Raw genomic sequence first — 24534 nt, 5'->3', positions numbered from 1 at the left:
AAAAACCAAGTCCATTATTTTCCTCCTTAAATTCATGTAGGCTTAGGCCTTACGGTGCAACATCGTATGCCTGCTTGTGATTCCAGCATCCCACATGGGCCGTTCCACCCATGTGGGACACCCAGATAGAATCCCTCAGCTCTTAGTTTTGGCCTGGTCCAGCCCAAGCCATTGTGGCCAGTTGGGAGAGTAAACCAGTGGATAAAAGATCCCTCCCTCCCTCCCTCTCTCCCTCCCTCCCTCTCTCCCTCCCTCCCTCTTTCCCAGTATGTGTGTGTGTGTGTCTGTCTGTCTGTCTATCCTTCTTTCTCTGTTACTCTGCTTTTCAAATACATAAAATGTCTTTAAGAAACCATATGGGCTTAAATCCCTGAAATCAAACTCTTACAGTTAAGCTCTGCCTCTGGAAAAGTACTGTTGTTTAAATGTTTCATCTTTCACCTGACTTCCTCTGACTTCTACTGGGGCATTTTTGGCTCAGGGTCATGTACTTCCAACTTTTGTCTCCTCAGCACCCAGCACAACAGGGACTGGGTTCTAAGGGACTCTTGAATAGGACTGGGATGGGAAAGAGGACAGAGGTAGGAGGAGAAAGGAGGGAATTGCAACTCCTTTTGCTTCCCAGGAGTTAGCAAGGGATCATTTCCTATGTCATGCCACCTCTGCTCTCAGTCTGTCAGAAATGACGTTGAGACTTCATCCTATTTGTTATCTTTTGGCTAACAGCTATGGGCAGAAGTTGTAAAAATTGGAGAGCAGGCAGTTCAAATGACTATGAGCTCTAAACAGCAGGATTCATGCTGTGTATGAGCCCAGCAGGGAACTCACGGGCACCCCTTAGTGGGAGCTATAAAGGCTGCACATGACAGATTTCTATTAGGGTCAGACTCTGTCTCCCTTTTATTAAACTCTAGTATCTGGAAGTATGCATAAATATTATTTCGTGGATTCAAATAATGTAAAACTAACTATTAAGCAGTTTTATGCTGAAAAAATCTTATGTTTCTGATGACTTTCATTTTAAATACAAGGAAGGTAGGAAAAATAAGGCAGTTTGGGAGCTGAGGGGCAAACTCTCTTGGAAAGGAAGGTGTTCAGCAAAACATCTTGATGGGTGGACAATTTTGGTTCTGGAAAGATAACCCATAGGACTAGTTCAGAATGAAATGAAAATGAGACAGAGACAGCTAAACTGCCTCTGTAAATAAAGGTCAGAGAGTTTAAGGGTCAATGAACTGGGCTCGAAAGAGGTCAAGAAGCAAGAGACCTTCCTAGAGACAGAGGCGAAGAGCAGGTGTGGTTAGGACTCTGCTTGGGATGTCCACATCCCATATCACAGTGCCAGGGTTTGAATCCTAGCATTGTTCCTGATTCCAGCTTCCTGCTAATGCATACCATTGGAGGCATCAGATGATTGATCAGGTAGCTGGATCCCTGACACACGTGTGAAAGGCATAGGTCAAGTTCTTGGTTCTTGGCTTTGACCTGGATCCGACTTGAGTGTTGTGGATTTGGGGGAGAGAACCATTGGATAGTGAGTCTGTGTCTCTGCCTTTCAAATGAATAGAAATAAATTAATAAAATTTAGAGACAGAGAAGGAAGAGCCTGCTTAATAGAGTGAGCACTTAAAATCTCCCATTCGGAAAGCATCCAAGGATACTTAAGGACTGGGAAGGTATTCAGTGTTGCTCTACTTTGTGGTTTGTAATCCTCATCCATTACCTGAAACCATAAAGAAAGCACCCTTACACATAGCTTGCAGTGGTAAAGCAGTATTTTGAAGAATAAAAAGGCCATCATGGAGCTAAGTAGTACAATATGAAATGGAAAAGAACAAATACAGAAGAAAGGTAAAAAATAGATGGTTTTTAAAAATTCAACAAATAAATAGAATCTTGGCAAGAGGCAATTAACGAAAACATTAAGTACTCAGTTACATTTCATGTCTCAACTGTCTCTGTGATAAAACACAGGTTCTCCCACACTGCATTTGGTCTTTTAGGCAACATAAGGTAAATATTAAAGGGCATATTGAATAGCCTTATTCTAATATCTCCAAACTGTAAACAACTCAAATGGATTCACCTGTGGGTGAATGGGAAACCAAACTGTGGTACATCTGTATAACAGAATACTATTCTGTGATGAAGAAGAAATGAACCATTGGTATACTCAACAACTTGGATGGACAGCAAGGTCACTAGTTAAGTGGAAAAAAAAAACTATCTCAAAGGGCTATTCACTGTAAATTCAATTTATATAAACTTTCAAAGGGGGGAATAATTTTAGTGATAGAAAATAGGTTAATAACTACCAGCATGTTGGGGCCTATAGCTGAGCTATTAATGGTAACATGAAGAATTTTCCTTGAGTGATGGAACAATTGTGTGCCAACTGTGATAATGGTTACATAAATTTGTACTGTGATAAAATTCACAGAAATATACATATAAGTAAAAATTGATGAAATTTAGAATAAGGTCTGTACTTGAGTTTTAATAGTATTGTATCAATGTCAATGTCCTGATTTTGAACATAAAATATCATTGGAGATAGCTGAGGGAATTATACACAAAGCTACTATTTTTGTGACTTTATGAGAGTCTTAAACTGCTTCCAAATAAAAGACATATATCATAAATTCTCAAGTTTTGCACAATTTATATTCTCTAAAGGCTCTGTGAATGTTGAATTAATGAATTCTGAGCCATTTTATCCAGAGGAAACACAAGGTTAGGTTCCTGCAAGCCTTTGGTCACAATATTTTCATAAACTGATATATAGCCTTGCTTTCATGTGGGTCTATTTGCAAACATCTTATTTAATACATATTATTGATTTTAAACACTGAGTTCTCAGCCAGCAGCACTGTAACTCATGCATGTCAAAGCTTACCTAACACATGTATTTTCTCTGTAAGGCATGTTACAGCCTTCTTGCATTTAGGCACACTACACAGCACTCCAGCACTACATATGGAGCTATTTTAAACAGGAACTCACAAACAAGAAGCACAAAAATGACATCAAATAAACCACAAAAGTATACTTGTTTACAGTATGACAATTTGAGAGCTGAGACAGGAAGGCAGAGTGTTGTCTCATTTGACTTCAGTTAGGGCTGTGTGCATTGTGTGACTCAAGTTTTCTGCTGCTCTGTGCATATCCACAAATGACTTACAAAGCTATGGGCATTCTTATGGGGATTACGAATACATTTTACTAAGTAGGTGAATTCTCAAATGCAGATTTTTTATATTATGATTGTGTATGTCTACAAATATAGACATACATGTGTCTGTGTGTATTTATCCGGTAACTATAGAAGAGGCCAGAGCCCAAATTAATGTAATTCATTAATTAATTAATGTAATTGTACATTGTGTAATGAGATTGTAAATGTCATTGCAATAGAAAAGTTGGCAAACTGAGTTGAGAATTGCTTGCATTTTCTTTGTAGTTTGGATATTTGCAGCTTCTTCTGAAATTGGAGATCTTTTGGTATCTAATTTTAACCTCTGCCTAGGGGTCAGCATCATTCAGAAGGTTTTATTAGTTTTCCACCTATCAGTCTCCCATTTTTAGGCTTCTTTCTAATTGATAGTCAAACATCCAAGTTTAGGTGACCAGTGACACTAAACATCACCTTCCCTTTTGAAAGTAAGTAATAAATTCCTCTTCATTGAAGTGTAAATGACTAATGAACGTTAATGAGGTTGTCCTTTTAGGGACCTATCTCCTATTTGACATAGACACCTCAACTAGACATGATTTTGAGCATTGAGCCAATGGATAGTAAATTGAGTTAAATGCTATGATCTAAATGTTCGTGTCTCCCGCAAATATATATGCTGAAATCCTAACCCCAAGAAGGTGAGACATTTAGAAAGTGACTAGGTTCTGAGGGCAGAACTCTCATGAAAGGAATTAGTGCCCTTATAAAATTGTCCCAAGGGAGCTTGTTTGTCACTTCCACACACAACAAGAGAAGCACACAGCAAGAAGGTGCTGTCTATAAATCAAGAGGTGGATCCGCACTGGACCCTGAATCTGCTGACACCTTGATATTGAATTTTCAGTCTCTAGAACTGTGAGAAATAAATTTATCTTGTTTATAAGCCACCCAGTTTATGGTATTTGGTTTTAAAGAAGCCCAAAGATTAAGACAGGATGAACGTCATGGGAAGGCATTCTAGGTACTCTTGAAGTCACACTTCTTAGCTAGTTAGCTGTTTAGAAAGCTCATCCTGATAACATTGGATTTGAGCAGTCTGTTAATAAAAGCTAAGAATACACAGAGTTTTGTGAAAAGTAACAGCTGTTCTCTTTGTCATTGGAACTGTAGGCCTCTAGCTGTTAGGAAAGATGGGTTTTTAAATATCCCAAGATGAATCCCACTTCTTGTTCTTTTTGGGAATTCCCAGAGCTCATTGCTGCCCACACAGAGAATGGTCTTCTAGTTTTGGTAAGTCTGGAGCTCATTTTGACAATTTGGAATGACCCTTCTCACACTTGGTATCTATAACCATTATACTCTCCATTATGAGTGAATTGCTTTTCACTTTGGTTTCCCTCTAATCCCTTGTAGGCATGTGCTAGCTCTGGAACTCATAGAGTCTCTGGTTAGTGTATTTCTGAGAAGTTAGATAAGGCCAAGCTTTCCTTGAGCTTCACATAGCCGAGTGACATGCAGCTGTTTTTGGCTGAAAGCCCTTTAATTTTCCAAGTGCTCAAATGGAATCATTTAAAATGTAAAATGCATGAACATCTTTCCTCTGAACGAAATGATTTGCTTTTTTCTTGGCTTAATTTCCTCTAGACATAAAAATTAAGACTCTTTCACCAGTACCAGTGATCAGTAATGCTGTACATGTTGCCAGACTTACAGATTAGATAAGTATTTTGGTTTCCAGTAGTGTTTTCATGGAATTATCTCTATTCAGGTCAAATTCTATTTTGAGAACTCCAGCTGATTCAACAGCCCACAATTTGTACTTTGGGTCTCAGAGTAAATACTTGATTTAACTCAATTCGAGAGAACTGCACTTGTATTTGAGCCCTGACCCATGTAATTTTAATATCCATTAGCCCTTACTATGAGATGTAATTGGATGGATCAGAGGCTTTGTAGGTTCATGCAAACAGTGGGGAAAGCATTCAGGCCATTTCCCTTCCAAAGCAAACAGTGTGAGTCTATGGGTCTAAGCAGGAATCGCCAATTAGGCCTTGTTCCTCCCCTCACCACTTCCTTCCGCTTTGTGTTGTGGGCCCAAAGTGCAGAGAGATGGAGCAAGATTTTTTAAAGGGCTTTAGTGAGTCAAAACTCTTGGTCAAGACAGACGTTTAGCGACATGAAAACCCTCATGCTCAAGCCACCAGGATTCATAGCCTAACATAAATACTGATCCTCCAAAACCTTCCCTTTCTCCTGAGACAGGGCGGAGAGGGTGGGACAGCGAGTCTACCTCAGAACTGAGTCATACCAGGCTTTCAGGGTCAGATGTCAGGCTTATTAGGAATCTGGGACATTCATTTGCAAGTGAGTAGAGGAGGAATGTTCACAGAAAGGGAGAATGAGACCCTTGAAGTCCAGAAGCAAAATCAAATCAAAATCTAAAGAGATGAGGCAGTCATTAAAGATAACAATACAGACCAAAACAAGGACACCTTAGCAAAACTCTTGCCTTTTTGCTCAAGATGAAGCTCTTAAGCATGTCCAATGTGATCACAGGGTGCCATAAATAAAGCATTTAGTAATTATGAAGCCACTGCTTAAAAATGATCGTATTACAATAGCTAGTTTTTAGTAAGCATTTACTTTGGGCATTTGCATACATGTACCTGATCTGATGCAATTTTCAAAACATCCCTTTAGAATAGGCTTTTTCTCTTTGATGGGTCAAGAAACTGAATATGAGAGAACTTTAAGAATTTAGCTGCTTGTTGAAGCAGCTTGGGAGTGCCAGGACTCCAAGTTGAAACCATGCCAATCTGACTTCAAAGCCCACATTCTGGCCCAATGTACTGCCCTGGATCTCTGAGATCATGTGGTATATAATTTAAATAACCAGCATCACCACCTGCAGTTCTAATTGGGTCCAACCTTTCATATTGCAAGGAACAGAGACTCCCAGGCTATCTTAGTTCACAGGGAGTTAGTGCAATGAGAACACATCAGGAGGTCAGGTCAGGAAGAAAAATTGTTCAGGAGATCCACAACCAGGCCTTATAGAGAACTCAGATAGCAATGGGAAGCAACACTAACTCTTGTAGCCTCAGCTGTGGTCCTTCAGAAGATAATGGTTGCTATTCCATGCTCAGTGACTCAATATCACCTCTTCGGCTTTCCTGATTCCTACTGAGTACATTTTATCCTTTTTCTTTTGTACTTCAGGATTTCTGCTCATGCTTATCTTCTATCGCCTCGTGATGACCGCTGTGTAATGTATTTTGCTTCTTCACTGCTCTCTGTTGTCTTTTACTCCCTGATGTCTGTGTTTCTCTCTGTGTCAATCACACTCCTTAAGAGACGGAATCTAATTTGGTCTATGCATCACCATCCAATAGGGGATACAGTAGTCCTTCTTTTAGCCACAGGGGGCACATTCCAAGATCTCTGGAGGGTGCCTGAAATTGTGAATAGTGTGATCCCTGTATACACTACCTTTTTCCTGTGTAACATATTTACAATAAAGTTTAATTCGGAAGCCGAGCAGAGTTAGAAACTAATAACAACAATAATAATAAAATAGACGATTATAATTATGTACTGTAATAACAGTTATGTGAATGTGGTTTCTTCCTCCAAGCATTTTACTATACTTTCACTTTGTCACTCAGAGGAAGCACTTTACAGCTTGTTTTTGGCTTATCCAAATTGCCAGCATCACTACCCTTGTATTTTGGTGCTGATGTTAAAGTAAAGTAAGATCTGAACAGAAGCACATGAAAAAAAGTACAGCAATATTGACAGTTGATCTAACAGACAGCTACTTAGTGACTAATGAGAGGGTGGCATATACAAAGTGGATGGTGGGATCCCAGGTGGGATCCAGTGGAGTGGTGTGAGATTTTCATCACACTATTCAGTATAGTGTGCAATTTAGAACTTATGAGTTGCTTATTTCTGGAATTTTCCATTTAGTATCTTTAGACTGTGGTTGATCATAAGTAACTGAACCCATCCAAAGCAAAACTGGAGAGAAGGGAAAGGGAGACTAATATACTCACTTTGGACAGAAAGTGTCATGCCACTTCATAAACTTCAGGCAACCTGTACATCAGGCTTTGGTTCAGGTAGCCATTGGCGCAATCAGCCGTGAACTCGTATGTGGTGACATGTGCAAAGATAGTCCTCAGGAGGGGCCTGTGAGCACAGTGGGAATCTTGTCTGACTTTGGTTTTCAGATGAATTACTTTTATCTGTATATTATCCCCTGTGTAACTTGATTGTGATGGTTCATCTTGTTCTAAGATGCATTGGGATGACCTTAAGATTCCCTTCTTATATCCCTAGTCAAGTCCCAAGACTCTGAGAGAGCAGAGTCTGATGCTTTTATAAGGTCCTCCGCATGTGTTTGTATACCTTTGGCTCTATGTTTCTGCCTTTCCTATTTAAATATCCATTTTTGCAAGGTTATATGTTTCTAGTTTCTCTTCCCAACCCACTAGGGGAAAATCTGAAAAACACTCCTTTGATGTGGCAGGGCTGAGTTCTGTCTGTTCTTAATGCACTAATAACAATGTTGATAATATCTTCTTTTATAGCACACGTGTGCTTTTAACACTTTAAACAGTCAGTTTTGTGGGAAACAACTTTATGACACAAATAATTTGGATAGTGACCACTATCTGCAGGGATAGAAGATGGAAGGGAGCCCATTTTCCTGATTACTTTAGTCTTTAGATTGTATTTTGTACATCTTTTCATATGGAACTAATAGCACTACACATTTCTAAAAGACTTCTCCTAATGCATTCTGAGATTGTAATACTTTGAGCTTTTGGTTTCTGCATTATGAAACTATTAGAGCAAAATGTGTATTTTATTCATCCCAGTTCACTATAGCTCTGAATGCAGTGATCTGAATATAATTGGCATGTAACACTTGGAGGCTCTAATTATACCCATGCAACCTTTGATTCATGGCAGTACTGATATTGGCTGGGACATTGCTAGGTCACCAATCACTAGGGTTCATTTTATTAATACTTCTACTACTAATAACAATAGTAGTTTATGTTTATTTAATGCTTGCCATGTGCCAGACAATGTCAGAGGAAACTGGCTCAGAGTAGTCAATTATTTTGCTCAACATATAGTAGAAGGCAGTAGGTCCTGGATTTGAACCCAGGTAATGGGGCTCAAAAAGCCACATCCTTTCTTAATGCTGTGTTGATCATGAAGGAAGTGGCCATAAAGCAGTCACTTAAGATCAGAAAATAGGACTCAATCTAGGGTACTTAGCTATAGTTTCTCAACAGACCTAGATATAACATGCGGAGTACAAAAAATGTATATGAATGAAATTGATATTTTGAGATTTGATTATTTTTATACACTTGTCTATACAGTGGTTTTTCTATTTACTACCTGTTAAATTCTTTATTTAGTGGAGTGTTAAGCTTGTGATTATAAAGTAAATTGAAAGTATGTCTTTTTAAAAATTGAAAGGAAAATAAGAAATGAAGAAGGAAGGAGGTGGAAAGTGGGGAAGGGAGAGAGGGTAGGATTGGAAGTATTATTATGCTCTTAAAATTATATATATGAAATACATTAAATTCCTTCCCTTCATATAAATTTTTAAAAAAGAAAGTAAGTAGAACAACTAAAGGCCAATTGGGCTGTCCTCTACTCTTTGAGATACTTTCCCACACATGGCTGGGATAAGTCAGTGATGCATAATGTATACCGACTCAGTTTATCAGTCCATTAAAACCAAGGTTCTGGCCACTGACTGCAAAGTCTGGAACTTGGAGATGGTGGGGAATCTAAAAGAAAGAGATACTACAAATACCTGCTCTTACTTAGGTTTCTTTTTTTTTAACTTTTATTTAATAAATATAAATTTCCAAAGTACAGTTTATGGATTACAATGGCTTTTCCCCCCAATAACTTCCCTCCCAACTGCAACCCTCCCATCTCCTGCTCCCTCTCCCATTCCATTCACATTAAGATTCATTTTCAATTCCTTTTATATATAGAAGATCAACTTGGTATATACTAAGTAAAGATTTCAACAGTTTGCACCCACACAGAAACACAAAGTGTAAAATAATGTTTGAGTACTAGTTATAGCATTAATTCACATTGTACAACACATTAAGGACAGAGATCCTACATGAGGAGTAAGTGCACAGTGACTCCTGTTGTTGACTTAACAAATTGACACTCTTGTTTATGGCATCAGTAATCACCCTAGGCTCTTGTCATGAGTTGCCAAGGCTATGGAAGCCTTTTGAGTTCACCAACTCTGATCTTATTTAGACAAGGTCATAGTCAAAGTGGAAGTTCTCTCCTCCCTTCAAAGAAAGGTACCTCCTTCTTTGATGGCCCATTCTTTCCACTGGGATCTCACTCACAGAGATCTTTCATTTAGGGTTTTTTTTTTTTTTTTTTTTTTTTTTTTTGCCTGAGTGTCTTGGCTTTCCATGTCTAAAATACTCTCATGGGCATTTCAGCCGGGTCCGCATGCCTTAAGGGCTGATTCTGAGGCCAGAGTGCTGTTTAGGGCATCTGCCATTCTATGAGTCTGCTGTGTATCCTGCTTCCCATGTTGGATCGTTCTCTCCTTCTTAATTCTATCAGTTAGTATTAGCAGACACTAGTCTTGTTTATGTGATCTCTTTGACTCTTAATCCTATCATTATGATCAATTGTGAACTGAAATTGATCACTTGGATAGTGAGATGGCATTGGTACATGCCACCTTGATGGGATTGAATTGGAATCCCCTGGCACATTTCTAACTCTACTATTTGGGGCAAGTCCGATTGAGCATGTCCCAAATTGTACCTCTCCTCCCTCTCTTATTCCCACTCTTATATTTAACAAGGATCACTTTTCAGTTAAATTTCAACACCTAAGAATAATTGTGTGTTTATTACAGAGTTCAACCAATAGTATTAAGTAGGACAAAAAAATTACTAAAAGTGATAAAGTATTAAGTTGTTCATCAACAGTAAGGACAAGGGCTGATCAAGTCACTGTTTCTCATAGTATCCATTTCACTTCAATAGGTTTCCTTTTTGGTGCTCGGTTAACTTGGGTTTCAATCTATTTGTGTAATAGAACTTAAGACCAAAAGGAAAAGAATAGGAACATGTAAAACTCGCCACCCAGCAGAGAGCAAATTAGTATAGTTTATACAGAGCAACTGAGTATTGAATTACACTCATGAACGTTCTGGTGGTGAGGCTTCAGAGGTGACCTAAGGAATATATCCTATTAATTACTGAGAAAAGAGCTCAGAGATCGTCTGTTAGAAGGTTTCCCTTTTACTTATGCATAGAAACAGCTTAACTGTCGTACAATTATTCCTGACCGTGAGGTCTTTCACCATGCACTCAGTGAGCATCTGCTATATGGCAGGTACTTTGCACAGATCTAACAGTATAGCCCCTACCCTTAGAAATTAGAAGTTGGAAATTCGTTGAATTGCTATTTTTTTTTTAAATCAGAGGATGGCAGAATTATTGGTGAAACTTCTTTTTCTGCAATTACTTTTTGTATTTATTTTTTTCTACAATTGTTAAAATTTGTACAATATCTAATAATTTTATAATTAGAATTCAAAAATGAAAATCAGATATATGAAATATGTAAAAAGAAAATCAGTAATAGCAATTTTGAGAGTGTCCTATGTAACAGGCAGTATGGTGAATTTTTTTGAAAGATCTATTTTGTTTATTTGAAAGTCAGAGTTATAAAGAGAGATCTTCCATCCACCGGTTCACTCCCTAAATGGCAGCAACAGCCAGGGCTGGGCCAGGTTGAAGCCAGGAGCCAGGAGCTTCTTCTGGGTCTCCCACATGGGTGCAGAGGCTCAAGGACTTGGGCCATCTCCACTGCTTTCCCAGGTACATTAGCAGGGAGCTGAATTGGAAGTGGAACAGCTCGGATTCCAACCAGTGCTCATATGGGATGCTGCCAACATAGCATGCAGAGTGACTTTACCTGATACATCACAATTCTGGCCCCATGATGAATATTTTATATAAACATATTTAATACTCCTGATGGTTTCGATGGTTTTATTGGAATAATACTTTTAAAAGTCTATGTATTTGAGAAGCCGAGAGAAAGAGAGATGGGGGAGAGAGAGAGAGAAAGGGAAAGAGAGAGGGAGAGAGGAGTGGGAGGGGAGAAGGAGAGAGAAGGGAGAGAGAGAGAGAGAAAGAGAGAGAGAGGCTAGGACTGGGTTAGGAAAATTAGTACTATTTTTTATCCCATTTTACAGAGAGTGATACTGAGGCTAAGAGGCTGAACCACAGATTACACAGCTATAAATTCTCTGGAGTCCTAATTGGAACATCAGGACTGTACTAATCAGATAAGCAAAAGCAAAGTGAGGGTTAAATATGTATTTTCTGGTCTTGAGAACTCACTTTCACTGTTGAATCTTGTGGCTATATGTAAACAAGTGGCTTCATGCACCTGTACATATTTCATGGTGTATGGTGTTATTTTTGGAGAAGTACCTATTTTCTTTTGATAGAGAGCAGTTCAAGACCAAGAACCATATCTGTCTCGACGTTTTATGTATTCCTTCTTCAGTTCCAGGTGGAGGTCACCTGCCTGCCTCCCACTTGGAAGCCCCGAGGACTGCCTGGCATGGCGAGTGTGCAGTCGCAGAGGGCTCCTGCTTTGCTATAGGAGACTGCAGATTCCGACCCTTTGCGTCACTCACTTTCCTAGCTTCTCTGTGGGACCTCAAATAAATATTATTGTTTTTCATAATAATATTTATTAAGCACCCACATGGTTTCCATCACCGAAAGAAAGATCTCAAAGGGAGAAATGTGTTGCATGCAAAGTGTTTAGGTAGCTGAGGAGGCCCAGACAGTGACTCCCAGGGCTGCCATGAGACTGGATGTTGTGCTGACCATAAAGCGCTTTGAACGTCCCTGAAGGAAACAACCCCATCAGTTCCACTGAGATTTGATTTCATTTGCAGAGATTGGGTAGCCCAGGTGTTAAACTGCACATTTCCCTCTTGTTGAGAATTTTGTCCAGGAAGAAATTCCACTTAGAGTCAAAAGAAATGCTGACCCTCTTCATGCGGTTATTTAAATATGAAAATCTAGATTTAATATTTAATAGGCAACATTAGGTTGCCCTTTGTTCACTAGTAATTTTTCCTTGAACGCCCTTTTCATGCAAGACAGTAGAGTGCTTCAGCTAATACAAAGATGACTCAGATGTGACCTCTGACCTCCAGGCAGTTATAATCCCTGATGACACAAGTAAGCTAACGAGGAAACGAAGCAGAGTGGTAAGTAGCATGGAAGGAAAGACCATAACACACAACTGCTGCACAGCAGCTCATTTGCCACGTTGTCAGGGTCTTGAGCGCTTATAATGTACCCAGGCACCGAGGCAAGAGCCTCACGTGAATTACATCATGTGTCTCTCCATGGATCCTGGGGACCAATGTATCACACCTTTCTCTGCCTTACATTTTACCAGTAGAAAAATAGAAAGAAAGCTGCAGTAACAAACAATGATCTTTATAACTGAGAAAGTCTATTTTAGTAGAAATAGCTTAGGATAGTCTTTCTGATTTTCTATCTAGATCTTAGAAAAATGCACCCAAAGGGAAGTTTAATCTGCAGAGCAAACATTCTTTTTAAAAATATTTATGTATTTGAAAATCAGAGAGAGAGAGAGAGAGAGAGAGAGAGAGAGAGAGAGAGAGATCCTCTATCCTCTATCCTCTGGTTGTTTCCCCAAATGGACACGACAGCCAGGTCTGGGCCAGGCCAAACCTAGGAGTCAGGAACTCCAACCTTTTCTCCTAGATGGGTATTGTCAGGGACCCAAGTACTTGGGCCATGCTCCTCTGCCTTCCCAGATGTATTAACAAGGAAATTGCATCGGAAGCAGAGCAGCTGGGATTGGAAGCAGCACTCCAATGTGGGGTGCAGGTGTTGCTTCATCTACAACAACACTGGTCCTTGCACAGCAAACATTCTTAACCGGGTTAAACATTGCCTCCCACTGAACAAGTGGAGACTGAAGGAGAAAGAACAAATTTCCTATGTTCAGGATCTTTCACAGGCTACTTTTGCTGATCAAGAATTGCGGGACAGTTTCCATGGCTACTGAGTGAGCTTCACTGACCACGCACCTCCTTCCAGCTCTGTGGGGAATAGAGGGAGAGAGGCCAGTGCACTTAGGGAAGCCCCTTTTCAGGGGGCTGGGGTGTGGGCTTTCCCCTCCATGGTTTCATAGACTTGAATTCTTTATTGATTGGACTGGCCTATTGAGTGCATGATAAGGTTGCGTTGTGGCTTTTCCCCTGTGGGAAGACTAGTAGTAACCCAGCATCCCTCCCTATGGAGCCTGGCCACACCTTTCTTCTGAGGGACCTCTAGAGAGCAGTGTAGGTTTTTATCTCAGAAAGCTCAGAAATTACTTAAATGCACTTTCATGCCATATTGTCCAACAATGTCTGCTCTATTTCCATCGCAAATTATTTCCAGCCATGTATAAGTAGAGGCATCTGGAGATCCCACCACAGGATCAGCCTGGAACATTAAGATGCTCCAATACTATGATATGTAAATATACATTAATAATAAAAATGCCAACACAATAGAAGGATCCCCAATTTGAATATAAAAGCTTTCTGCTTATCAGTCCCCAATTTGAATATAAAAGCTTTCCTTGGGAGTAGTAATTAAAGTACCCAAGATAAAGTCATCTTGCTAGTTGCAGACCTGAAACATTCAAGCCCAAAATAATACCAAATTATCAAAAAAGTCAAATTACGTTGCCCTGATAGGCTCAACATAATTTAAGTGTAGAATTTCCCCCTTGTCCGGTTTCTTACACTGCTCTCCGCTGAGGGCTGCTTGCTTCCAAGGGCAGGCAGCTGGAATTCCTCCAGCAGATGATGCCTGGGCTGGGCTGCCTCTCCCTGAGCCAGCAGAGTTCCTTCAGGATCTCTGAAGCTGTGCTAGTTCAATGCCAAGCCTCTAAATTGCCTTCCTTTGAAAAGAATTCAAGGACAGACAAGTTTATCACAGCAGGGGTCTCATACCCACCATATTCAGGAAACAAAATAATTCCCAGCTTTTGTAGCCATTATTTCAGGCAGAATTATGTTTCTAGAGCCAAGGACTAATGGCAATCCGAGGGGAAGAAATGTTACTGGGGAAAAATAAAACATGGTTTCGTTCAGAATCCATGACCTGTCAACTCATGTGGGGGAAATCTCTCCTTTGAGAGCAATGACTGTGATAAAAGAAAAATTTTGGCATGCGTTAAATTTATTCACAAAGGGCAGAGGGGGATGGGGAGAAGAGATAAGGAAGCTAATCGGTTAAGAGCTACTGGCTGAAACCATCAGACTGTTGTACATTCCTGCATGTATGTTAAAGCTTTGACTTAAAATCCCTGGGGGAATCTCCCAGGTGCTGGTGCCTCCTACTCACACATAAGCTTTCCAGACTATTAGCCCCAACCAATCCAGAAGCAGCAAATGTTTCTCCTTATTGACAGTTCTCCTATCCCTGCGTGGTATTTTCCTGAGCCTCTTATCTTTACCCAGGGTAAGTTCAACACGATCAGTTTACACTTCCCTTCCCCAGATTTTCATTATGAAAATGCTCTTGGCTGATAGCTCCAGTGGGCATTTTCCAACAACTATCTAGCTTTCCTGCTAGTAGCTGAGAAACTTGTCCCGACCCAGTCCCTTTGTGACTAGCATCTGTTATGGCTCCATAGTCACTGTAATATCAGAGATCCTTTGGTGTCAAGAAGTTTTGGTTTAATAATTGTATATGGAGTGAAGGGTCTTTCTCCTGTTGGAACTGTCTCTTCTCTTTGAAAGTCCCCTTTGAGATATAAGTAGCTCTGCGACACTTGAAATGCCACACTCATCATATGTTCCTTGAGGTGTGCTGTGTTGATTTTGTTTTAACCAACATTTCACATGTCTTGTTTTTCAGCTGCCCTTGAGACCTGGTTTCTGGCATCCTGGATTTGTTGTGGGAAGATGTTGTATTCTAGGTTCTTACCCTCATGGGAGATAAAAATTCAAAGCAGAAACATAAATCAAGTGCAAGAATGGGAGTATGATTTATTCATTTATTTAGAGTACACATTCAGAAATGAGTGCAGGCAACCACGTGAGGAGAGCTGCAAGCAGTCAGGAGACTCTTCCTATGAGAAGAGGGAGTGGGAGAGAGAGAGAGAGAGAGCGAGAGAGAGAGAGAGAGAAAACTCTGTCTCTGAAAGAACAGAGTGACCCCACAATTAGTAGAGCCCTCCACTGTGTAAGGGGTGGTGCCCTAATTGGATATCAAGTCATATGTGATCTTGTTTTCCTCAACTTTGGAATATTCCAGGTCTTTGGAAACCCCTCTTTCTTTTGCATCTTTCTCTGCTACTCTGTGGAATATGCCTACAACGTGCCCTTCCCACCTGCTCTTCCCCTAGTCCTCAGTAAAAGCTTAGTTGAGATACTGACAGTTGAACCTTTCTCTAATACAAACAGGGCTAGAGCTGTTGGCTGAGAGAGAACCCCTTTCTTCCTTTTACTTTTTATTTGATTTCATTTCTAAACTTTTGCTTTTCTAATATATTCCTTTATATTTGACAGATGGATCTTCCATAGTAAAATCTCTTGAATGAGTTAAATACCAGTATGCTAAAAGCTTCCAGCATTTAAATAAATATTCAATATATTCAACAAGTATACATATATATTTAATATTTTATTTATTTATCTGAAGGGAGAGAGAAATTGAGACAGAAAGAGAGAAATTCCATTTGCTGGTTCACTTCCAAATGCCTACAATGGACAGGGCTAGGCCTTTGCCAAATTTGGGAGCAGGGAACATAAACTGGAATTCTAGCACATGATGTCAGGGACCCATCTGCTTGAGCCATCACTTGATGCCTTGCAGGGTCTCCTGATTCAAGAAGTTGGAGTCAGGAGCCATGGCTGAGAATCAAACCCAGGCTCTATAATGTGGGACATGGGCACCTCAGCCATGAAGACTAAACACTTGATGGCTTCAACAAGCATCTTTCAAATCTCTGCTAAGTACAGACAATTTTGTTTGCTCTGGGTAATTAATGGAGCAAAGGAAAAGTGCCTTTGTCTTCACCAAAAAAAAAAAAAAAAAAAAAAAAAAAAAGCTCAAAAGCACATATGCCATTGGAGGGAGGTGGATAGGCAGCACACACTGGTGAACATAAATCTGTCAGATCATGAAAAGAGCCATGAAGTGAAGCAAAAGCAGAAAGTTAAAATGACTGTGCCTGGAGGTTGGGTGGGTTGTTGTACTTTAAAATGGGCTGCTGTCATGGCATAGCTGGTTAACCATCGCCCACAAACCTGACATCCCATTTGGGTGCCATTCCAGTTCCAGCTGCTCCACTATGAATCCATCTTCCTGCTAATGGCCTGGGAAAAGCAGTGGAAGATAGCTCAAGTTTTTGGGCCCCTGCCACCCATGTGAGAGACCTGGATGAAGCTCTTGGCCCTGGCTTCAGCCTGGCCCAGCCCCAGCCATTCAGCCACCTGGGGAGTGAACCAGTAGATGGAAGATATCTTGATCTCTATCTCTCTCTCACCTCTCTCCCCTTACCCCTCTCTCTTCCTCTCCTTCTCTCTGTTAACTCTGACTTTTAAATAAATGAATCTTAAGAAAATAAAATAAGATGGTCTGGGAAGGCCTGGCTGAAAAGGAAACATTTGTGCAGTGGCCTCAGGAGGTAGAGGAAGAGTGATGCAAATATCTGGGGAAGAGTGTATGCAGTAAGGCGCACAACAAGAGTAAAACCCTGCAAAAAAGGGTATGTAAGAACACAGAGACTGCAGTAGGACTGTAGTGTGCAAGAGAGGGGAAAAGCAGGAAGAGACTTAGGATGATCTGAGGACTTGAGTTTCATTCTAAGTGAAAAGAAAGCTATGAGCAAAACAGTGACTAGAGAATCTCTCATGTGAGACAAAGGTTGAGCCCAGACCTGGTCTTAACCTGTACATTATTCTGTCTGGTTCCCCTTTACTATGGCTCATCTCTGATATGTTTTTCCTAGGTGCCTGATTCCCTGACTTTATAGAGCAGTTTCACTACTCAAATCTATCCAGATTTTCTGTAAAAATAGATAAAGCTCTCCTGTCCTTCATAGGGCAGTTATTGAATTGCTTTTACTATGGACTTCATTACCTGTGACTTGGAGTTAAAATAGATTCCTGGGTTCTGTTCATTTCTTGAGGAATCATTGCAGATTCTGACTGATAGAATGCATCTCTTCATCCAAAATATTTGTCTGGGTCCTGGTAACTTTTTTTCACCAACTTATAAGTCATCTCTTTTTGTTTCTAGGGCACTATCTCAGAGACGTTTGGCTTAGTATTACTTTCCCTTTGGTTTTCAGGATCTCATTTTTTTTTTTTTTTGCATCTATCTAATCTATGTCCTAATACCTTAAACTATATCCTATGAAAACATCTCTCTCCAGCCAAGTCAGTTTGTCTTCCCTTGCTGCTTTCTCAGAGCCCACTGAGACTACAACCTGGATTATGGAGTCTCTCAGTCACCTTCTGAAATTTATATGATTTCTGACACCAGCTCTAAGATGTTAGGTAATTATTAAGAATAGCTGATCTCATAAAATCTGAACTTTTACTCAAGAACAAGATTGGTCATTGTCACCCTATTAGAACAATGAAAATAACAGAATTCAGGTTTAGCACAAACCTATGTAGGCATTTCTTTATTGGGTGAAATCTTTGAAGGCTGGTTGGAGAAAAAATAAAGTTTCCCTAGAAATAATCTCCTTTAAGAACAAGGAAGCAATATTTTACCGGCCTGAACTGCCAAAACTCATTTTTATAGAATCAAATCCATGAAGAAATGGCTATGGTGCATGTAATCTTGCGAGTGTTAGAATTTGCACTTGGTCCCTCTAGTTACCTGAGCTGTGTGAAAAATTTTTAAAAAAGCCCGTTGTCAGCCCATTTATCCTTGGCTACTCAAAAGTATTATTACTCTACTTTAAAAAGAGATTCCAGTTATGGCCATCCTAAATGGTAGAGTTTGAGGACATACTAAGCTATTTAACCTCAAGCTTTCTTCCTATCCTGCCACTCTGCTTTGATTCTGTTGTGCAATAAATGAACCTACTTTGAAGAGTCTACCATTAGACTCTATTTCTGAAGTGTATAGGTACACCTTGGGTTCCTTTTGGCTTGTTAGCAGGCAATTCTGCCAATATTCTTACCTGGAGAGAATTTTCAGTTGCCTCAATTTCACTTGGGGCAGAGCATCCAGAGTTAGTTCCCAGAGGACCATGAATCATGTATCATCAGCAATATGTAGGGTGAGATTGATTGATTGATTAAAAGTATATTTGAATTGGCTGAATGCACAAACTCATTCACAACAGGATATTCATTCAAAAATGTTTACTGAACAGCTACTCTATTTCAGGAACTATTTTAGTCAGTTTACTGTGATAAACCAAAGCCTAAAAATATGTCACAACTCTTGACAGGCAAACAAATCAATGCTCCCCAGTGATTAGGGTCACTTCCCACTTTGGATGTCTGTTATTTAATTGCCCTAGGGTGGGCTCTGGTGATCTAACTGAACATCTGAATCTTTCACTTAATCTTCCATTATATTTGTAGTCATAGCATCAACCAAGCAACTGGAAAAACAGGTGTTAGTAAGAACATCCATGCAATACAAACTATTATGTATATGGGCGAGGTTCTTGATAAATGGCCATTTCAGCAATGGGAATAGAACCACAAAAACACATCCTTTTGGAGTTAGAATGGATTTTAGATATCCTAAAACCCAACCGCTGATGTGATCCAAGAACTACAAAATGATCTACTAATTCATTCACAATGTAATAATTTACTCGAACTGTTAATTTACTACTGGACAAAAAGAAATGTGATAGCCACTGAAGATACAACAATGAAACGGATAGAGTTAGCTGCTAGCCTCGTTGAAGGCATATGTTAAAGAGTAAGCATTAGGCAGCTTGTTACATGGTATCATTTAATTGCATTGAAGTACAGATTGTTGTTTTAGTCTAGGGGTTAAGAAGCCTGTGTCCCTCATCCAGGTGCCTAGATTTTACTCCTGGCTCTGGCTCCTGACTCCAGGTTCCTGCCAATGCAGACTCTGGGAGGCAGAGTTGAATATTCAAGTAATAAGGTTCCTGCCACTCATGTGGGAGACCTGGATTGAATTCTTGGTTCTGAGCTTCAGCCTGGCCCAGTCCTGGCTATTTTGGGAGCAGATGGGACCTCTTTCCTTTGTCTATTTCTTAAATAAATAAATAAACAGATAAAAAGGAATTCAAGGGGTCCCCAATATACAGAATGACTCAGGATGAAGTCAGTGGAGTAGGTCAGAATCCCATTATGCAAGATTTTCTGCATCCGGTTAAATACATTGATTGTCATTCTAATTGCGATGTTAACTTATTTAAGGAGTGTAACAGGTAAATGATATGGCTTCTTTTCTCAGTTACTTTTACTTCTATACATACTTTTTTCTATGTACACTGTTCTCAGGAAAGCTTTGGTGAACAGAGCAAAGACATCAGACCCTGGCTTTTGAGCTCCTATGTGGACTTTTACGTTATTATTAATTGTTATTACTATTGGGCTTAAAACGCATAACATAAAATGTAGTATTTAAGCCATTTCTTTAGTTGAAAGACAAAGAGAGGGACAGATAGTTACATACACACACAACACACACACACACACACACACACACACACAGATCTTTTGTCAGCTAGATCACACCCCAAAAGCCTGCAACAGTCACGGTTGTAACCCTGGAACTAAATCCAGGTCTCACACATGAGTGGTAGGAACCCAAGTACATCATCTATCTGCCTTCCAATGTGCATATTTAGCAGGAAGCTGGAGTTGGAAGTAGAACTGGGACTTATACCCAGGCTCTCTAATACAGAATTCAAGTGTTTCAAATGGCATCTTAATTGCTATGTCAAACTCTCTCCCTTATCTTAAACCACTGTTAACTACATTAATTTTTGTAAATGTAGTTAGGGAAGCCATGGTTTTCAACTCAAGGCCAGCAACTTAAGGAAATAAAAGATTTTGACTGGAAATAAAAAGTGAAAATCTGAAAAAAGGAAGCACAAAATGTATCTATTAATCATCCATTGATAAGAATCTACTCAATGTGTGAGAATGAGTTCGAATCAAAAGGGAATAACAACATCTTTGATTAGCAAGAATGAGGAAATCAGGAAAGGAAGCAGGTAAGGTTTAAAAGCAGTGGGAAAGAGAGAGAAAGAGGAAGGAGAGAGAGAAACAAGGAAAGAAGGAAGGACCGAAGGAAGAAAGGAACAGAGGAAGGAAAATATCATTACACTCTTAGAATTTTATCTATAAACTATATGGAATCTGCTGTCTTTGTTTTAATACTACAATAACATAAGGATTGATGAGAATTGTGTTGTAGTAATTATATGTTTGCTATGACCCCAAGAATCTAATTTTTTTATTGGAAAGGCAGAGTTACACAGAGGCAGAGAGAGAGAGAGAGAGAGAAAGTCATCCATCTGCTGGTTCACTCCCCAGATGGCACAATGGCTGGAGCTGGGCTGATCCAAAGCCAGAAGCCAGGAGCTTCTTCCTCATTCTCCCACAGAGGTATGGGGCCCTAAGGACTTGGGTCATTTTCTACTGCTTTCCCAGACCATAGCAGAGAGCTGTATCAGAAGTAGAGCAGCTGGAACTTGAACTGGCACCCATATGGGATGCCGGCACTGCAGGTGGTAGCTTTACCCACCATGCCACAGCGCCAGCCCCAAGAATCAAATGTATTAATGCATTCCTTAAAAATAAAATAAATAAATAAAATAATAATAACTAAATATTAATAAATATTCATGTGTATCTGTGTGGGTGCTAACTGTTGAAATCTTTACTTAGTATATACCAAGTTGATCTTATGTATATAAAGATAATTGAAAATGAATTTTGATGAAGAATGGGATGGGAGAGGAGTGGGAGATGGGATGGTTGTGGATGGTTGTGGTTGAGGGAGATTATGGGGGGAAAAGCCACTATAATCCAAAAGTTGTACTTTTGAAATTTATATTTATTAAATAAAAGTTTAAAAAAAGAAAAAAAATTAAAAGATTAACTTTTAAAAAAAATAAAGTAGTGAGTTTCTGGAAAGTGTTCAGCACCTGGACCCCTCCTTTATAGAGGACTCCTGAAAATAAAAGGCCATGAGTGTCCTTGAATAAGTTTTCTAGGGAATCCCAGAGCAGATACTTGTCTTGTCTTGGAGAGCACAGGACAGCATATACAGAAAGCTCTCTACTTAATTAGCAGATGATGTTGCAGACATCTCTTGCTATGTAAAAATCACCTTAAAGCACAGTAGTTCGGAACAAGTCTGTTCATTTTATCATCAGTCATGGTTTCTGTGCTCAGTAATTCAGGAAATGCTCAGCTCAGTCCTACTTCTGTACAGCATCTTGACAGTGCTGTGGGAGCATTTGCTGTACCCCAAGAATGGTCACGAGGAGAAAGAGAAAGATGTGTAGTTTTGAGTTGAGACATTTTTCTTTGAAAAAATCTTTCTGGAAATCCCACAAATTGAAGAATAAAAACAATATATGCTGTGGTATATTGGGTTAAAACTTGGCCTGTGGTACTGGCATCCCATATGGGCACCAGTTTGAATCCTGGCTACTCCACTTCTTCTTTTTTTTTTTTTTTAATTTTTTGACAGGCAGAGTGGACAGTGAGAGAGAGAGAGAGAGAGAGAGAGAGAGAAAGGTCTTCCTTTGCCGTTGGTTCACCCCTCAATGGCCACTCCAGCGGTATGCTGCGGCCAGCGCACCATGCTGATCTGAAGCCAGGAGCCAGGTGCTTCTCCTGGTCTCCCATGGGGTGCAGGGCCCAAGCACTTGGGCCATCCTCCACTGCACTCCCGGGCCACAGCAGAGAGCTGGACTTGAAGAGGAGCAACTGGGATAGAATCCGGCGCCCCATCCGGGACTAGAACCTGGTGTGCCAGCGCCGCAGGCAGAGGATTAGCCTAGTGAGCTGCGGCACTGGCCCTGGCTGCTCCACTTCTGATCCAGCTTCCTGCTAATGAGCCTGGGAAAGCAGTGTAAGATAGCTCAAGTACTTGGGCCTCTGTGCCCAAGTGGAGGATCCAGAAGAGTCTTCTGGCTCCTGGCTTTGGATTGGCTCATCTCCAGCTGTTGTGGCCATTTGGGTAGTAAACCAACAGATGGAGGACCTCTCTCTCTCTCTCCCTCTCTCTCTCCCTCTCTCTCTCGTTCTCTCTTTCTTCCTCTCTCTGTAACCCTGTCTTTCAAATAAGTAAAACAAATCTTAAAAAAAAAAACCCACATGATTATCTCAATAGTTGCAAAGAAAGGAGTTGATAAAATACAACATCCTTTCATGATGAAAATCTTAAGCAAATTGGGTATAGAAGGAACATTCCTCAATACAATCAAGGAAATCTATGACAAAACCAAAACCAGCATTTTATTGAATGGAGAAAAGTTGGAAGCTTTCCCACAAAGATCTGGAATCAAAGAAGGATGCCCACTCTCACCACTTCTATTCAATATAGTCATGGAAATTTTAGACAGAGCCATTAGGCAAGAAAATGAAATCAAAGGATACAAATTGGAAAGGAGAAAATCAAATTAACCCTGTTTGCAGATGATGTCATCCTATATGAGATCCTATATATCATGGAGGAGATAATTTAGGATGAGCTAATAAGGTGAATACATTTGAAAGTTGTAAAGAAGAAACTAAGCCAGCAAAGGAGACTGAAAAATGCTTAGGAAATTAGGTGGCAAAACAGGAAAGTAAAATGGCATGGAAGCCAAAGAAATTAGTGTTTCAAGAAGGGATTCTAAAATATTTATACCGCATCTTATGATATAGAGTTGACTGTGACCTTGGCAAAAACTTTCTCAGGGGCTTGGTGGAGGCAGAGGCTAGATTGGGATGAAATGAACCAAAAAACTCCACTAAGTCCATTGGGACTCTTAGTTTGGTAAAGTTGCAGCATATAAAATTGACACACAAATATCAATAGCCTTTGAACACACAGACAATGTCATGGCTGCAAAAGAGCTTCTAAGATCAATACCATTCACAATAGCTACAAAAAAATGAAATACCTTGGAATAAATTTAACCAAGGAGGTGAAAGATCTCTATGATGAATATTACAAAACATTAAAGAAAGAAATAGAAGACACAAAAAAGGGAAAATCTTCCATGTTCATGGATTGGAAGAATTAGTATCCTCACAACGTCCATACTATGGAAAGCAACTTACAGATTCAGTGAGATCCCAATCGATACACCAATGACATTCTTCTCAGATCTAGAACAAATAATGCTGAAATTCATCTGGAAACACAAGGGACCTCAAATAGCTAAAGAAATCTTAAAGAACAAAAATAAAGCCTGAGGCATCAAAATATCAGATTTCAAGACATACTACAGGGCAGTTATAATCACAACAGTCTGGTATTGGCACAAAAGTATACATGTAGACCAATGAAATAGAATAGAAACTTAAGAAATTGATCCACGCATCTACAATGAACTAATCTTTGACAAAGGAGCTAAACTCAATATCTGGAGCAAGAACAGTCTCTTCAACAAATGGTGCTGGGAAAATTGGATCTCCCCATGCAGAAGTGTGAAAAAAGACCCTTACATAACACCTTATACAAAAATCAACTCAAAATGGATCAAGGATCTAAATCTATGACTTGATATCATCAAATTACTAGAGGAGAACATTGGGGGGAAATTATACAAGACATTGGCATAGACAAAGTTTCTTGGGAAAGACCCTAGAGGCACCGGCAATCAAAGCCAAAATAGAAAGCTTCTAAAGTCAATAGGCAATGGACAGAATAGGAGAATATGTTTGTAAACTATGAAACTGATAAAAGATTGATATCCAGAATCTATAAAGAGCTCAAGAAACTCAACACCAAGAAAACAAAAAGGCATTTTTTTTTTTTGACAGGCAGAGTGGACAGAGAGAGAGACAGAGAGAAAGGTCTTCCTGTTGGCATTTTTTAAAAAGAGGAAATTCAGATAGTCAATAGACACTTGAAAAAATGCTTAGCATCACTAGCCATCAGGGAAATGAAAATCAAAACCACAATAAGGTTTCACTTCACCCCAGTTAGAATGGCTGTCATACAGAAATCAACCAACTATAAATGCTGGCAAGGATATGGAAAATAGGTACCCTAATCCATTATTAGTGGGAATGTAAACTACTACAGCCATTG

At 39.7% G+C, this 24534-nt stretch overlaps 1 long non-coding RNA gene across 1 annotated transcript in view; it reads left to right on the top strand.

Annotated features, from left to right (window-relative positions):
• The window catches only part of LOC127490737 (uncharacterized), a 71666-nt gene extending 50399 nt beyond the window's left edge, over positions 1 to 21267 (top strand). The window contains exon 4 of the long non-coding RNA XR_007919120.2: positions 15175 to 21267. This is a non-coding gene — a long non-coding RNA (uncharacterized lncRNA). The remainder of the gene's footprint in view (positions 1 to 15174) is intronic.
• Positions 21268 to 24534: the final 3267 nt, after the last annotated feature.

The sequence above is a fragment of the Oryctolagus cuniculus genome, chromosome 6 (genome assembly GCF_964237555.1).
Source record: "Oryctolagus cuniculus chromosome 6, mOryCun1.1, whole genome shotgun sequence".
Taxonomy (NCBI): domain Eukaryota; kingdom Metazoa; phylum Chordata; class Mammalia; order Lagomorpha; family Leporidae; genus Oryctolagus; species Oryctolagus cuniculus.
The sequence above is the reverse complement of the archived record's forward strand: the minus strand, read 5'-3'. Positions and strand labels throughout refer to the sequence as shown.